This window comes from Salvelinus alpinus, chromosome 1 (genome assembly GCF_045679555.1).
Source record: "Salvelinus alpinus chromosome 1, SLU_Salpinus.1, whole genome shotgun sequence".
NCBI lineage: Eukaryota > Metazoa > Chordata > Actinopteri > Salmoniformes > Salmonidae > Salvelinus > Salvelinus alpinus.
The window spans coordinates 39,051,532-39,064,872 of NC_092086.1; the positions used below are offsets into that span (position 1 = coordinate 39,051,532).

At 42.9% G+C, this 13,341-nt stretch overlaps 1 protein-coding gene across 7 annotated transcripts in view; it reads left to right on the top strand.

The window, feature by feature from the left end:
• Nucleotides 1-13,341, top strand: part of LOC139575555 (RNA binding protein fox-1 homolog 3-like) — a 399,874-nt gene that overhangs the window by 25,054 nt on the left and 361,479 nt on the right. For 5 of the 7 annotated variants that reach the window (XM_071400672.1, XM_071400690.1, XM_071400609.1 and 2 more), the window contains exon 2: nt 11,051-11,180. The gene's annotated coding sequence lies outside the window, so the exon portion shown is untranslated. The remainder of the gene's footprint in view (nt 1-11,050; nt 11,181-13,341) is intronic. The other 2 variants (XM_071400619.1, XM_071400628.1) reach the window with 2 other exon arrangements.

A 13,341-nucleotide genomic window follows, 5' to 3' on the forward strand; every position in this document is an offset into this window, starting at 1 on the left:
CACTTACAGCTCATAAGTGACTAGAGGGGACTATGGAAGGTGAATTAGGGAGCAGAGCCTGCAGTATTCTCAGCATTCTCTCCAGTTCAGAGTGTGACTTAGTGGATTAGAGGAACAGTAGTTTCTCTCTCAGCCTCCTGCGGCATGCTGTATGTGGCCTTTATTGTTCATGATACAACTGCATTGGAAGTGTATCGACTCGTCAATATTGGGAGTCCCTACACCTAAAGGTTTAGTTCTTAGTAACGCTATATAACCTAGCATGCCTGGTCCTTTGATTTAAAGTCATCCAATTTTTTTTGTTTAAATGCTCACAAAAGCCAGTAACTATTATGCGTAATAGCTTTGCTGAATTACGAATAGCATTATCGGGCTCCCGAGTGGTGCAGCGGTCTAAGGTACTGCATCTCAGCGCTAGAGGCATCACTACAGACCCTGGAGCCTCGATTCCAGGCTGTACCACAACTGGCCATGATTGGGGGTCCCATAGGTAGGTGCACAATTGGCCCAGCATCGTCCGGGTTAGGGTTTGGCCGGGGTAGGCTGTAATTGTAAATAAGAATTTGTTCTTAACTGACTTGCCTATAGTTAAATAAAAATAAAAAAGATAATAATGAGCAAATTCATCAAATGAATACAGCAAACATTTGGTCCTCTATAAAAAATATATGTACTGTATATAGGCTATATGACAAATGGATGGTGTGGTGTCGGTGCAAAGCCCTGCAGTGTGAAGTGTTGCCACTCAGAGAACACTCCGGCTAGCATCATCCCTCTTCTCCTGAAACAGCATGCTACTCCACTTAGCAGCCTCCATTTGGGGTGGCAGAACAAACACTGTTTTAGCACTTTTATCTTAATGCACTGCAAAACTCTGGAGCACTGAAGGCATGATTATTGTACAGAGACAAGAACGGCGTGCATTTAAAGCAAGGACTTATTTAAATAGAGACTTACTGCCAACCATGTGACACTCCTGCTTTTTCTTTTCCCCAGCCTCCTAGAGGGAGAATTAGTTTGTCTGTCTCTTTGTGCATTTCCTTAGCTTGTTTTCAATGGACTTATTCCGAACATCCCTTTTCTGTGACACTGATTCCGTGGATACTTATCCTGAGTGAAATTGCGATGTTCTGCTGAATGTATTCATTGTAGAGTAGGGACTGTATCTTCCAGCTTATAGACTATCTTTTCATCCCTTCTGTCGGGCTAGTTTGGCTCGGCACACAATTTCAAGGGGAGACATTTTAGGTGAAAATATGACACTGGGGTTTGATAGTGTGCATTTTGTTGAAATTGAAGAGTGGCATATGGCCAGCGTTGGCCCATGTCTCTCAGCAGCAGGTGTGTAGGTGAGCCCCGGCAGACCACCGTAAAAGCCGATCTGGTGCCACGCCCGTCTAATGCGGTCTTTAGCATCTCTGATAAAATGCTCATCTCCAGCTGCTCCATGCGTGCTGCTGGAAACCACAGCAACCCAGGCATGTTCCCACAGCTCCAGAGGCCATTGATTTAATGGTGGCACGGTGTCAATGGTGACCTCATCCACTGATGTCTGCACAGCTAATGCCCCAACATGTGACGTTGACACTCTACAAGACAATACAGTGAGGGTGAGATGGATCGGCAGAGAGAGTGTCATATGTCTCTCTGTGGATGGTGGAGAATGATGGACACTCGACGTGAGGGCAGTGATGTCAGCAGAACAATTCTGAAATGTGTTGTGTTTTCCAAAATACTTTGTCTGTGAAGTCTGTGTAGTCAGACAGAAATAGCTATAACAATCAGTCTTACCATGACATTCTAATACATTTATATTTGGAAAAAACCTTTTAGACTATGCCATGTTTTGCTATTCAGACTATGAAAGATTCATTATCTATAAAATCAATCACCCACTATTAATGTTAATGGCTTTAAGTGTTAGCAAAGTAACCAACCACAAACCACCCCAAAGGAGCTCGGAGTCTGCAGCTCATCAGCCCTCAATTTGGTGAGGAATGAGGGGCAAGAGAGGGAGAGAAAGACAGAGCGGGAGAAAAATGGAGGGAGAGAGAGAGGAGGAGAGCCACTGCCGCCCACCTCTGCCTGGCCCTGACACCTTGTGAAGAGCGCTCATTCATCACACGGCGTAGGGCTTGAGCCTCCGTAAATCACTGTGGATAAAGGACGCGCCGTAAAGAATGGAATTGTGAAGGTAAGGGTTTTAAATCCCCCTAGATGATCCGAGATAAACACAGAGAGACTTTTGACAGTCCCTCGTTACCGCCGCCAGCGAGAGGAGCTGTCACCGCTCCCTTCTCGCCTTTCATCTTGCGGTAACAGTCTGGCTGCTAATATCCTCAATTATCTCTGCAATATGTTGCTGGGAAAAAGGGAAAGTTCCGAAGGAAGCGTTCACACAATTTAAAAGTTTTAATTTGACAGCTTGTGGTGTAATGATGGGTTCTGATGAGGGTAGGGGGCCCCAGCCTACACCCAGCCAGTGACAAATGATTGGGCTGTACCGGGGATGGTTAGTGGGTGTCAAGAGATGCTGGATCAGATGTCAAGAAGCCAAATACATGTTTCGCAGGATGATTTAAAAATCCTATTTACTCTCGGTGGAGAATGTGGGCAAGGTTTAATTATGGCAGGGCCATGACATTTCAACTGATGACAGTGGTGCTGGTAGACATGTCTGGGTATCTGTTTCTTCTCCTGCTCTAAGAGCCTGTTAACATAGTTGTTTTGGAAAAGGAACATTAAATGTGTCTTTGTATCGAGACAATCATAGACGTGCTGAAGATGACAATAGTGACAATTTCACATGGGTTTTAGTTTGTTCTTAGTGGAGTACTTGTATTATATTTCATCTAACATACACAACTTTGGGGCACAAAGTTTCCTGACATTTAATTCCAGTAAAAATCCCTGTCTAGGTCAGTTAGGATAACCACTTTATTTTAAGAATGTGTAATGTCAGAATAATAGTAGAGAGAATGATTTATTTCAGCTTTTATTTATTTCATCACATTCCCAGTGGGTCAGAAGTTTACATACACTCAATTAGTATTTGGTAGTATTGCCTTTAAATTGGGTCAAACGTTTCGGGTAGCCTTCCACAAGCTTCCCACAATAAGTTGGGTGAATTTTGGCTCATTCCACTTGACAGAGCTGGTGTAACTGAGTCAGGTTTTTAGGCCTCCTTGCTCGCACACACTTTTTTAGTTCTGCCCACACATTTTCTATAGGATTGAGGTCAGCCTTTCAGGTTATGTCGATATAGGACTCGTTTTACTGTGGATATAGATACTTTTGTACCCTTTTCCTCCAGCATCTTCACAGGGTTCTTTGCTGTTGTTCTGGGATTGATTTGCACTTTTCGCACCAAAGTACGTTCATCTCTAGGAGACAGAATGCGTCTCCTTCCTGAGCGGTATGACGACTACGTGGTCCCATGGTGTTTATACTTGCGTACTATTGTTTGTACAGATGAACGTGGTACCTTCAGGCGTTTGGAAATTGCTCCCAAGGATGAACCAGACTTGTGGAGGTCTACCATTTTTTTTCTGAGATCTTGGCTGATTTCTTTTGATTTTCCCATGATGTCAAGCAAAGAGGCATTGAGTTTGAAGGTAGGCCTTGAAATACATCCACAGGTACACCTCCAATTGACTCAAATGATGTCAATTAGCCTATCAGAAGCTTCTAAAGCCATGACAACATTTTCTGGAATTTTCCGAGCTGTTTAAAGGCACAGTCAACTTAGTGTATGTACATTTCTGACCCACTGGAATTGTGATACAGTGAAATAATCTGTCTGTAAACAATTGTTGGAAAAATTACTTGTGTCATGCACAAAGTAGATGTCCTAACCGACTTTCCAAAGCTATAGTTTGTTAACAAGACATTTGTGGAGTGGTTGAAAATGTGTTTTAATGACTCCAACCTAAATGTATGTAATCTTCCGACTTCAACTGAATACTCACAATGTATTGTATTGACCTGACTACTTATTGAACCTGAAATGCCATATTATTTAGCCACTCGTTGATATTGATATTCTTTGGAACCTGTATAACTAAATGGAGAGGAGCGAATTTGCATAGATAGGGCGTCCGTCCGACTGATAATGACGGCGGAGTCACAGTGCATGATGGAGACACAGAGGGCATGCGACTGTCACATGAAGGTTGACTGGCTCATTAAAGGAAAGATCCCCCCCATGGCACCTAGTCAGGTAATTGTCTTTTTTTCCCCTTCCGTTTTTTCAGTGCTGATATATATACATAGCTTCAACTGGGGAGGATAAATCAATCATTTCAAGTGTCTTGTGTAATAAGTGAAAGTTATAAATCATGGGATTTGCTCTCAGGTTTATGAAATATTGGCTGTCGAGGGGGGATACATTATCCCCAGTCAGTTAGTCAGTCAGTGTTCCTGGACCGAGGCAGTCAGTCAGTCAGTGTTCCTGGACCGAGGCAGTCAGTCAGTTAGTCAGTCAGTGTTCCTGGACCGAGGCAGTCAGTCAGTCAGTGTTCCTGGACCGAGGCAGTCAGTCAGTTAGTCAATCAGTGTTCCTGGACCGAGGCAATCAAATCAAATCAAATTTTATTAGCCACATGCGCAGAATACAGCAGGTGTAGTACACCTTACAGTGAAACGCTTACTTACAGGATCTAACCAACAATGCAGTTTTAAAAAATACAGATAAGAATAAGAAATAAAAGTAATTAAAGACCAGCAGTAAAATAACAATAGCGAAACTATATACAGGAGTCTTATGGCTTGAGGGTAGAAGTCAGTCAGTGTTCCTGGACCGAGGCAGTCAGTCAGTCAGTCAGTGTTCCTGGACCGAGGCAGGCAGACAGTCAGTCAGGGGTGCAGGTGTCAAAGCACGTAGGCACGTAGGCAAGATTTGGCTAATAGGAGGATCCATCTATAGAAGAAACGTTCACTCCATCAAGGGCTCAACTAGTCCACATAATACAGATGTAGGATCTTAATTTGAGCCAGTTTGCTACAGCAAGAAAATAATCCTGCAGCAACTGGACATTTTAGTTATTATGTTGATTATAATGATTTGAGATTTTTGTAGGGTTTCGTACATTTTTGGTACGGGATTATGAAGTCTGGAATTTCAAAGTGGAAATCACAAACTTCAGAAGCCTTTTTTAACCTCAAATACAATACATTTCCTTTATTCCAGGAAAGATCTCCTGCAACAGTGTGATCAAATTAAGATCTTACATAGGGATCAGACCAGCGTTTTCATAGGGAGTATAACTAACTCCATGTTCAAGTTTGTTCACATCAAAGTACCAGTGTCAATCTTCCTACTGCTAGTGTAATTGCCTTGAGTTGTTGACTATTTCATGTGACTAGAATCAGTCCTAAGCCTGAACTTGATTGCTACAATGGTACACACATTTTATAGCTCGCATTAACAGGTTTTCCCTGATAGATAAAATAAGCAAATAACTGGTTTGGTGATGGAGTGAAACCAGGATAACAAATGGGCCCTTTCTGATAACAACCCCCCTGTGAGACACCCTGGCATGAGAGACAGACAGAGAGAGAGGTTGAGGAGAGAGGCAGAGCTGAAACAGCCCACTCTGCTCCCAGTGGAAAAGCTCCATGCCCCACACAAGGATGGATTGGGGAGATTTGTAATAGTCCTGCTGCTTTTGACAAAGTGACCCAGTGAGACCTTCATCCTCATTGCCTCAGTGAAAAGGGCATCGGCAGTCGAGCTGTAGCTGAGATAAGTGGGGATCTGTCGTTTTGGGCTGCTCTGTTATAAATGGCTGCCACCTCAATCATGTGAGACAAGAGCGCTATCTCCCCTGACAACCTCTTTCTGACTTGACATGCAAAAATCTAATTGATACAAGGAGAGGGGAGGAGAAGGGGAGAGAGATTGAGGAGATATGGCTTTGGGGAAAGTTTTTTCTTTACATCAAAGTTGAAAAGCCATCTGTGGCAGGAAGAGACAATTTCATGATTGAGGCCTCTTACACCCATTTCTATCTGCACAGTGACCACAAATGGAACCTGTAGGCTGTTGTACCACCCACTGTACAAATTCCATGACAATACCTGCATGCTGACAGTACCATAGCCTTTGGATATCATTTCCAGGGTCATAAATTCATGCATTTTGAATACCATAAGCCATCATAAGAGTTGCTGTTTTTCACCACTTAGTGACCTGCATGTGCTGTGGGTACGGCAGAAGAGGCTTATATTCTAGGATGAGGGTAAAGAGATTATACAACCTTGACTGTGTGTTTTATGTGGGTGTTGCTATGGACAAGCGCAGTACAGTACTTTGTTGATCAGAGTGTGTCTGAAATAGCAGAGTTGGTTGACAGAGGAGGTTGGCTGAGGAGATAGAGGAGTGTGGGTTGAAAAGATCCATCTATCTGTTATTTTATCTCTCTCTGTGGCTTTCACTTAATAATGTACTTATTGGGACTTTTCTAATGCCTAAATATGAACGTTTTTCTTCTCGAGTCCAATCTTGCCGAGTTAGATGAGCAAGTTGGTCATACAATGCTCGTGTTTTCGACCACTTTTGAGTTTTCAACCACTTTTGAGTTGAAGTAGTTTTCTTTGTGCCGACTTGGAAATTGGAAATACTGTTTAACGTCTCTTATTAAACAAACATACGAAATAAAAGCATTCCCTCTTGAACATACCAAGTGATTAAACTTCATCTCTTTGAAATCTACACAGCTTAATCTTGTACAAAGATATACTGACTGCTGTCAAAGCCCTAGAAGACCAAAGTGTGAAGAAAGCGATCAGAAGGATAAAAGTGAGTGAGAGAAACTGAGAGAAAAAATGAGTACATGTGGTGAAGGGCGTATGATAGAGGTCAAACTCAGCCCCATGTGCACCTGGTCCCCCTAGCGAGGCCATTTGCTGTCACCTCCACTGCTGCTCTCCACCACCAAGACACCCCTCTCTGCATTCATTCCATTCAGGAAACGCTGTGCCCTTCCCACCAACACCCTGATGTTTGATTCATTCTCCAACACCCGGAGGACACTCATAACAAAAACAGGAAAAAGGGAGGAGAGAAAAAGAAGAAGAAAAAAAAAAGAAATTAGAAAAAGACTGAAACGTCAGATTTGTAATTCCCATTTGTGGACGTGAATGGAATGAGGGGCCCAAAAGAGAAACGTTGTTTGATGGGGACAAAGGACAAAGAGGAGAAAACAAACAAATCAAGAACCCCTCCACCCCACCGCCACCCCTGCTCTCCTTCGCCTCTTTTGTTTGACTCAAGGTTTGTGGAGTGGATGGGGCCTGGAGATGCCTGCGGGGGGTGGGGGGTTGCTTTGCTCGGCACCTCTCAACGTGCTCTCTCTTAATCAGAGGTTGATTAAGCACACTTTGAGAAGCATGGATTATGGGGCTCCCCTCGGACCGAGCTAAATTCGTCGGAAGGGAAGGAAGGCAGAGCGTGTATCGCAGCCAGGGGTACTTTTGATGTGTCAGTCAGTGCGTCTGGCATGGTTTGCTTTTATTGACCTCCCCAGCCTTGATTTGTGACAGATCCCCCAGTGCTGGGGTGAGAAAGGAAGGGAGGGTGGGGTGGGGTTGGGAAGGCTAAAAAAGATTGAGCTGCTGTGCAAGAAAAGAATCCCCCAAATTCTGCTGACCCAATGGAATGGTCCCAAGCGTAGCACGGCACGCACTGCATAAAAACCATTAACAAAGCATCAGCAGGCGAGCAAAACGATTGGCTTGATTGATACTAAAGACATTTCCCACCGAGCCTCTACGTTTTGAATCAGAGAACACAATGTAAACAGCAGGTTTCACTCACAGATATTGTCTCTCATCTACCGTTAATGTGTTGAAGAAAGTGCCTTTGCATAGGTTTCAACATCCGTACCCATTTTTAGACAGCGTGTGTCGTTTATGGATTCATGGATACTAATAGTATGATGCTTTCCTCCCGTGTGCTGTGCTCTGACTAGTTTGTAACCCCTTCAGAAAGGGTAGGCATTATTCATGTTGCGCTGGTAGCAGCACTGTTAATGTAATGAGTCAGGCTGTTAATGTGATCTCGCCTCAGACACAAAGGGTCAACCTGAGACCCTGGCTGGCGCAGACAGAGACCTCTGCGCCCTACATAACAACGATGGGACGTGTCATAGCTGATTTATATTGCCCTTGAACCTGCCAATAATAAGACCTTGTGGGCTTGCCTTTAAAAGAAGCCTGCGAAAGAGAGCACTGGCAGCCAGGGAGATAACATGAACGCTGTGTTCCCACCTATTGAAAGCCTGGCGCGGTACAGCTGAAGGCTTTTAAAGGCACCCATGTAATCTAAATGTGTCATTTCTCTCACACAGCACAGCACAGCGCTGGGATGCATTGATATCAGATAGCCCTGAGATGAATCTGACTTGACCTGTGAACATCAGAGTCGATGGCTTCTGCATCGCTACACAGGCATGAGAGGAATCAGCAATGGGTTCTAGGAGATAGGCATCGACACAAATTCAACTAGGCACAACACACCATTTCCGATAGCATACTGTAGGTACAGAACATATAGATTTAATAATAAAGAGATACGCATTAATGTCATTTCAAACTGTCAAGTCTCTCCAGACAGGATGTCAATCAGTCTGCTTATCATTTTGCCACCATTTCATTTACATCACAGAACATAGCTGCACAAACACCCTATCCATCCCTGAACACAACGCCATGGTAACTGGAGGAGGGAGATGCACTGTGTTTTTTTGAAGCAGCCTTATTAACTCAACCCACTTGCCCATGTAATTAAAGTGTGCTTACAGTGCAGCTAATATTCACTATGTAACCTGCGAAGGCACACAATAATTATGTGGGGCGTGACTGACAGAGATCAGGCAAAACAAACAAAGCGGGCAGCCATCAGTCAAGTCAGTGTTGGGCCAGGTTAATAAGGATGCTCCTGCAGCTCCGTTAGATGAAGTCTGGGACTCATTCCTAGCTAATCCAATTACAGTTTGATTTTAAGGAGCTTTTTTACAACGTCACTGTCACAGACCATTTAAAATAGTCCCACTCCGGACCTTTATGAAATTATCCTAAGGGGACAGTATTAACAAGGTAAAGAAAGTCCTTCACGAGAACTCAACGAAACCTTGAGAGGAACCAGACTCATTGACATGGGCAAATACCAATTTAGAGGACATTTGACTTGTCTGGCCAGTGCAAATTGTGCCTATATTAGAGTTGGATGGGTACAGTCCAGCTCTCTCTGTCCCGGGGTCTGGGAGGCAGACAGGAAAAATCTGGGTTTATTGGGAGAATCCCACATGTAGTGGAGTGGACCTGTGATCGATTGGGATCTGAAGTGGCTTAGCTGTGCCTCTGTGTGTCAATAGCGTCACCTTCTCCCTCACCTCTCTGATAAACCGTAGGCTCCTGCTCCACATATACCCCAGGCTGTGGACACACAAACTGTCTGTATGCTGAGCCATCCCTGAGTCATCCCAGTCTCTAAATGCACCAAATGCAGGAGTCCAGACTCTGAGGGGTTAAGTGTTGAATTGAGGAGACATTAGAATGCACTTCACAGCACCCTGGCACGGTAGATTGAAACAAGGATTTAATTGGCTCCATATCAGGGTTAGATAGTGCCGTTGTTGACTTTTGATAGAAAAACAAGGTGACTGATATTACGGAGATAAGCAAAAATCCCAACTCAATCACATCAATACGTTTCTAAGGCGTGTACAGGTGGCTCACCTTGCAACCAATGACAGTGGCGCTCGCTGAAAATATAGGCATCGGAGGTTGTGTCTTGTGTCTGCATTGTCGCACGTTTATTGCTGTGTGTGTGCATGTCAATTTCTCTCACAATCATCACAGTGCAGTTGTTTCAACATAATCTTGGCACAGAGGTCATGGGATTCAAAGGCATACATTTCAGTTGCTCTAGTTCCTGCTTCCTCACAGAGCATTACAGGAAGCCCCATCAAGAGGGTCACCTTTGAGCAGTGCTTTATGGGTATTTGTTTCATAGGCGACTGTATTACTTCACCCATACACTATAACTGTGAAAGCTGTTAGGATGTAATTCCACACACATGTATCTATGAAATTGTACTCGTTGAGGTATTAATTTTAAAAGGTTTAAGAGGACCCATTTCTAAGGGATTTGGCCTAACAATGGAAGGCCTAAACACTTAGTGGCAGCAGGACATGTGCATTACAGGTGAAGCCCTTTCTTTGTGTGGCGAAACCTCAGACTGGGTGAACACACTGGTGTTGACACTCTCTCTCTTTGTCTAAGCCCATTATCTTGTGCCCCGCAGTTTGCTTCATTCATTACAAAATGCCACTCTTCGCATATGAGAGCATATCAGTCTCCATGGAAACTCATTTTACCAATACTTTGTTGGCACCAAATGACCCTGCTCTCATACTTACCATCGCAGCTCTTTGCATGGAGGTGGCCTGTTTTCATTTGGAGATGAAACATTTGAAGGCAAATGTAGCCCCCGCTGGCTTGCTAGCTGTGATACTGAATTCAGACGTGGAACGTGTAGAACATTTCCAGAGGTTTTCAGGAAGAATGCTCACTGAACTGTTTCTATTGAGGACATTTTGTTGGTCACATACCTTCCATTCAATCTGTCAGATGGCTTGACTTACAAATCATCTTCTGTTAAAGTGTTATTTGTTTGGACATGTGGAATCTCACTGTACTCTAATCACATATCTAACTTTAATATCATACCCATAACCACCTCAGCAAGTTACCTCACTGATTTGTTTAACTGCTGAAAATGCTTAACATACTCAGTGCACATTGCCAAATTTCCAATGTTTTTCATAAGTGAGTTTTTGACATTTTAATGACTGACAACCACAGATGGCAGTAGCACAGTGCACGGACATAACATGTACATCTGTATGCTCTATTTTTACGCTACTATCCATAGCTATTTCTGTAGTTATGTATTGACCAGGATCAGTTTCAGGAAGTATTGGCTGTGGATCAATGAGGCCACGGGATTCTCTTTGGAATATTTACACTTGTGTCTTTCTCTGCAAGGCCCACAGATAATTGGTTGAAGGGAGAGTCCAGGAAGGTCAGCCAAGAAAGCAGCCGTAGGTGCCAGCGTGAAATCTACAGGAACTACAATTACTTCAACAGTGAGCCGCTGGAACAAGGTGAATGACAGGTAGGAAATAATTCATATGAATTACCTGCTGTATTATGAATAACCACCTGCTGAGAGGACATAGCACGGTCAGTTATAAGCCAAATTGGTTTTCAATAGTCCTTTTTTTGTCATTTTTTGGCAATTACCCTAGTTCTCGTGATAATATAGTCACAAATGAACCTCCGAGAACATTTCTTCCTTATGGCTTTTTGGGAGGGACAAGGTTGAAGTTGGCATGCAAGTGACCACACAATTATATTTTGGTTACTCCTCTGTCCTCTGCTATTTTAATCTATTGAAGCTGATGCTTACCTTTTTCCAAGCCAGCTCTCTCCTATTAATAATTAATTATAAATTAACCAAAAAAGCATAAAGTATATAACTTACATTTTACACTTGACTGTGACACACACTACTACTGTAAGTTTTTCTATAAGAAATCCTCCCATCCCAGAGATCACTTATCACATTCTGTTTTTTGGGTCGGTAAATATCTGACCTTGCAGTGCAGAGACATAAAGTCTGTCACTCAAACAATTATGACTTCTTTGTTTCCTTCTGGATATCATTCTGGAGAGAAGACTCAAGCAGTCTGAGTACTTAAACCTGGTGATTCAGTGCTCCTAGTGGAATGGTTGTCTCTCCCCATCTCCAAATCCTAGACTGGTTGCCTCAGGATACAGAGGATGGGGAGAAAAAGCCTAATTGGTGCTGAATGAAGTGTGGACCATTAATGGATGGTAATAATAGTTGAGATTTTACGACTCCCTCCACATTAGGCCTTTAAGAGAGTTTCACCTGTAGAAAAGGACACCTCATACCTTCTGCTATCTCTTCCTGTCAAGGTGTTACAGTGTATGGTAAAGGACAAGAGGGAGGAAACTTCCGATAAGGCCATGACAAACAGCAACACCTGATGTAAAGCTGTGGTGTATGTATTACCCAGATAGTTGGAAGCTGAACAGTATGATTCATGAAGGACAACCTATTCCAAGCAGTTTATAATTCCTTTGTGGTTGCTATGACTGCCAGTGGTGAACAGCAGGGGTTGAACATGGAATGGCTAGCTGGTGTAATGTAATCACATATGTGGTCTCACGTCCCCTTGCACGGTGTTGACCACAACATTCGGTGCTATCATACCTTTTCTACTGGAACATGATGAAGGCTCCACACTGTTTGCATTTCAGTTGACGAGGAAATGTCAGAGCATTTCAAAGATGGCTTCTGTTTACCCATGTCTAATAACCCTCTGCATAGGAAAGCCTTTGAAACACTTACCATGTCCAGAGACATTGCATGATTGTGTTGGAATCTAGAAGAGAAAAGGAGGATTTAAGAAAATAGAATACTTTGATGAATGTGTTCTTTGTTATAAAACAATTTGGGAAACATCTTTGGTGAAACACTTGATGCCATAAAAGGGTCTCAGAGCTACTGTCACGCCCTGGCCATAGAGAGGCTTTTATTCTCTATTTTGGTTAGGCCAGGGTGTGACTAGGGTGGGCATTCTAGTTTCTTTATGTCTATGTTTTCTATTTCTTTGTTTTTGGCCGAGTGTGGTTCCCAATCAGAGGCAGCTGTCTATCGTTGTCTCTGATTGGGAATCATACTTAGGCAGCCTTTTCCCCACCTGTGTTTTGTGGGTAGTTATTTTCTGTTTAGTGTCTGCACCTGACAAAACTGTTTTGTTTTTTCTCTTTGTTATTTTGTTCAAGTGTTTTTTGAGTAATAAAGAATCATGAACACTTACCACCCTGCATTTTGGTCCATGCCTTCCGACGAGAGACGTTACAGCTATAGTAGCTAGAAACTAAATGGTGAAAACACTCTTAACAGTAGGGAAACAACGCAACACATGGACCTAAGGAATTGTTGATTCAACAAAGGTAAAAACCGTCATTACAATACAACATTATTTCAAAGTCTAGGGTTAAATTATTTAATTGCAATTTCTCACTTGATAAATACTCTCTTCTCAGTCCAGATGTGACCAATTTGAGACAGACAGGGCACATTTGCTTGGGAGTGTAATATTTTTCTATGTCAACTAGAAGTCCTTTTAAATCAGAGGATCCAAGTATTTTCACCTCATTTGATCAATGTATTTCATTTGAATCCTATCATTTCTCATGCACCACCATTCACAGTGAAATTTCACTCTATGGTAATTTTTCTG